Source organism: Leopardus geoffroyi, chromosome B2 (genome assembly GCF_018350155.1).
Source record: "Leopardus geoffroyi isolate Oge1 chromosome B2, O.geoffroyi_Oge1_pat1.0, whole genome shotgun sequence".
NCBI lineage: Eukaryota > Metazoa > Chordata > Mammalia > Carnivora > Felidae > Leopardus > Leopardus geoffroyi.
Window position 1 is genome coordinate 47462157 of NC_059332.1, and position 4333 is coordinate 47466489.

Below are 4333 nucleotides of genomic sequence, written 5' to 3' on the forward strand. Positions count from 1 at the left end.
TAGATGAAGGAAAGAAGAAAGGCTTGATTTATTCTATAAAATAAGAGAGACTGTTGAAAGTGGAATAGCATGATATTAACTAATTTGAGGTATAACTGCAGATGAAATTTTGGGGTGATGGTGGGGTGGTTTGGAGCCGACAGCCAAGAAAGAATTCTTAAATAGGTCTTTGGTGCAAAAAGGTGCTTTCATTAAAGCACGGGGTCAGGACCCATGGGCAGGAAGAGCTGCACTGGGGTCATGACAGGTAACTCATTATAAACCCCCAGATTGGGAGGGGGTCAGAGATAGAGTAAGTCTCTAAGGTATTTTGGAAACAAGGTTTCTAGGACCTTGAGGGGCTAGCTGTTGGTAGGGAAATGCCGTTTATTACCATTTAATAAAACCTCAGTCATGAGACCCTTCAGATGTATATCAGGGGGCCATAAGCTTGGAGTATGATTGCCAGCCTGTATCTTGGGGTAGTTGAGATAAAGGAAGTAGACTTACAGGATCCTCCAGGTTGGGATAATGTTAAGCTAAGATTCTCTTTTGCCCCTAGCAAAGTGTCCTCATTGAGGCAACTGGGCTTTTAGAGAGCGGTCACTCTGCTGGTTTCAAGGACTTGTCAATGGGCTATCAGCAGTAAGGGAATTAATTTTTCATTTGCCTAAGTTTCCCACATCACCCTGGCAAGCAACTAAACCCCTTTTCTTTGTTCTTGGGTAGCCAGGAGTGTCCGAGGAATATCACACACATTCCATGGCAGGGTTGGGATAGGGGATACTCCCTCATCAACTGCCATATAAAGAATGAATCAGGAGGTGGAGGACAAGGATGAAAGCAGAGACCAGGTAGAGGTTTATTTCAGTGACAGGCCATGAGATGATAATGGCTTCTTGTAGGTTTATAGCAGTGGAAATGGAAGAAAATGGATTAAACTGAGAATGATTTTGCAGGGAAAGCCAACATGATTTACTGATAGACTAGAGGTGGAATGTGAGTAAAAGAAAGGAATTTTTAAAAAGCACCAGTCGCTTCTTTTTGGAGGAGGAGGCCAGAGTCAAATGTTGGCAGGGAGGCCAAGGCCCCTACCAGTGGAAACAGAGAGCTGGGGTTTAGGCTGTTCCACAATGGGTGAACCAGAGCCAGTGAGTGCCCCTCCACTCCCTCTGAGGCAGTACATCAAGGAGTGTACAGATGAAAATATTCAGGAAGGCCTAAGCGTCAGGCCTATACTTACAATGAAAAAATAGTTGGAAGATGTTAAGCAACCAGTTCCAATGTGATGATCTTCTCATCTGCCCTGCAGAAAGTTAGGACAATAAACAGCTTCATCCTAAACAGTTTGGTCACAAGAATAAGCTGAGAAAACTCAATATGTCTATCCTTATTAATTTCTTAGACTTCATAGACTTTATTTATTTATTTATTTATTTATTTATTTATTTATTTAATTTTTAAGTAGTCTTCATGCCCAGCACAGAGCCCAACATGAGGCTTGGAAATCAGGACCAATCCTGAGATCAAGACCTGAGCTGAGATCAAGAGAAGGACACTTAACAAAGTCACCCAGGTGCCCCAGACCTCTTAGATATTTTGATACGGAGTCCTGGGAATATAAAATGAGAAGAGAAAGCTAGAAGATCTTAAGCTGCTTTTTGTACTAATGCATAGGACTCCATCAAGAGAGACCTTGAGAATTACAAGGAAGGTGAAGAAATGCTAATACCTTGAAATAGTTAAGATGTTTCAAAAGCATCTACAATGAGTCATTGAGATGACACAGTTGGTTGGCTTCTTTGCCTGATGATTTGCCCCATTCAGAAGCAGATATGTGAGTAAAAACTGAAGCAAGAGATGTTGATGATAGCAACATTTGAAGTGGTCAGGATGAACTACAGAGAGAAAATGTATTTTGTCTGGAGAGATCAAATGATAAAGATGCTGCTTTGTGTACATAATTGATGCAATGAATGAAAGACAGTGAAGGATGTTTCTTTTTCTTCTTGCTTTTCTTTTTCTCTTTCAGTAAATAGCATCGTATATCAGCTAATTTGCTTTTGGACAGCCTTAAAAGAGTTATCACCAGAAGTCATGTAAATGGCTTGAGTCTCCAACTTTTTGAATCACGAGATGTCACAGGCAGTAATTTCATTTTATGGCAAGCATAAGCAAATGAGTGCACCTGCATTAGTGCAATCACCTTAAAAACCACAGTATTTGCTGCTATTGTATGGAACATTTCTGTTTTTGGAGTTGAAGTATAACATTGAAGATATTCTCAGTAACAGCAAGATTCCATCCTTGAAAAGTAGATTTGTCATTTGCTTTAAGAATGAGAGATAAATAAAGGATATCACGCTATATAAATGTGAAATAATAGTAATAAAAAAAGCAATATCTGTCTACTTTTCAGTCTGAGGCAGAGCACCCAAGGAAGGAACAGACTGGGATGAAGTAGAGTGGCACAGTGGAGAGCAAAGGATGATGGACTTAGAGCTGAGAGGCAAGAAATTGATAACAGGCACACACCTTATTCGGGATGTCTACCCTGTTTACACCATGTTGGATAACAATCCATCCCTCTTCAAAAGTCAATGCTTTCTGTTTCTTATTGTCGCTTGGAATACTACATAGGTTTTTGTTGGTCTGTTTAATGCCAGTTTCACAACAGTGGAATACTGACATAATGTTGTCATCACAGGTCTGGAACGTGCCGGTTTTCAACAAATATTAATTAAACCAATGATCATTGCAGTTGAACTTTTCACATTTTATTGTCTTAAAATACTTCTTTTGTGAATTTTCTATTGTTATCTTTGAGTATTTGTCCAGCTTTTATTATTTGTTTGAATGATTTATATATGCAAGGTATCTAGCCTTTTTAGTATTTGCAGAGAAAATATTTTTTCTTAGTTTTACATACTTTTTATTTTTTGTTTTTCCTTTTGTGTTCTTGTTTGTTTTGTTTTTTTTAGTAATTATACCTTGAGCTTTCACATGGTCAAATATAATATTCCTATCTTTTGTGACTTCTTCCATTACCTTTATGCTTATAAACATCTTCCTGACTAAAAAAAAAAATTTTTAAGTTTATTTATTTATTTATTTTGAGAGAGAGAGCAAGTAGGATAGGGGCAGAGATAGAGGTAGAGATAGAGGTAGAGAGACAATCCCAAGCATGCTCTGCACTGTCAGCACAGAGCCCGATGCAGGGTTCAAACTCATGAAATCATGACCTGAGCTGAAATCAAGAGTTAGATGCTTAACTGACTGAGCCACCCAAGCACCCTAACATCTTCCCCATTTTAATGGCACATATTCATCGTGTGTACATTTATTGTTTTTTAATTATGACATTTAAATTCTTTCTCTAGAATGTATTTTAGTGTGTAATATGAAAAGTATGTGACAAGCCTTGTTAAAATTATATTTGTTTCTAATAAATTGAATCATAAATTCAATTAACATTTTGTTAGGTATTTATTCACCAGAAATACTATTGATTGGTTGATTGATTGATTGTGTAATTGACACCATTGTTTGTTTCGGGTGTACAATGTAGTGATTTGATAATTGTATGCTGCAAAATGATTACCACAGTAAGTTTGTCACCATACATAGTGACACATTTTTTTTCTTGCGGTAAGAACTTTCAAGGTCCACTGTCTTAGCTGATTTCAAATAAGCAATACAGTATTATTAGCTATAGTAACTATGCTGTGCCTTATATCCTCATGACTTATTCATTTTACAACTAAAAAATTGCACCTTTCACCCCTTTCACCAGTTAGTTGTGTCCTCCCCTAGCCCTGCCTTAGGCAACCACCAACCTGTGGTTCATTAAAAAAATATATATATTTTAGATTCTACATATAAATAAGATAACATGGTATTTGTAATTTTTGTCTGACTTATTTCACTTGGTGTAATACCCTCAAAGTCCATTCATGTTGTTGCAAATGGTGAGATTTCCTTCTTATTAATGGCTAAATACTATTCCATTGTGTATATTTACCATATTTTCTTTATCCATTCATTCATCAATGGACATTTAGGTTGTTTAAATACCTTGGCTATTGCAAATAATGCTATAATAAACATAAGGATGCATATATCTTTTCGTTAGTGTTTTCATTTTCTTTGGATAAACACCCAGAGGTGGTATATCTATTTTTAATTTTTGAGGAACCTCCATACTGTTTGCCATAATGGCTGCACCGATTTACATTCTCAACAACAGTGCATGAGGGTTGCCTTTTTTTTCACATCCTTGAAAACACTTGTTATTTGTTTTCTTTTTGGTGATAGATTCTAATAGATGTGAGGTTCTATCTCATTGTGATTTTGA

At 36.9% G+C, this 4333-nt stretch overlaps 1 pseudogene; it reads left to right on the top strand.

Moving 5' to 3' along the window:
• The first annotated feature begins 1112 nt into the window (after positions 1–1112).
• Positions 1113–1969, top strand: LOC123609896 (annotated as a pseudogene).
• The last annotated feature ends 2364 nt before the right edge of the window (positions 1970–4333 follow it).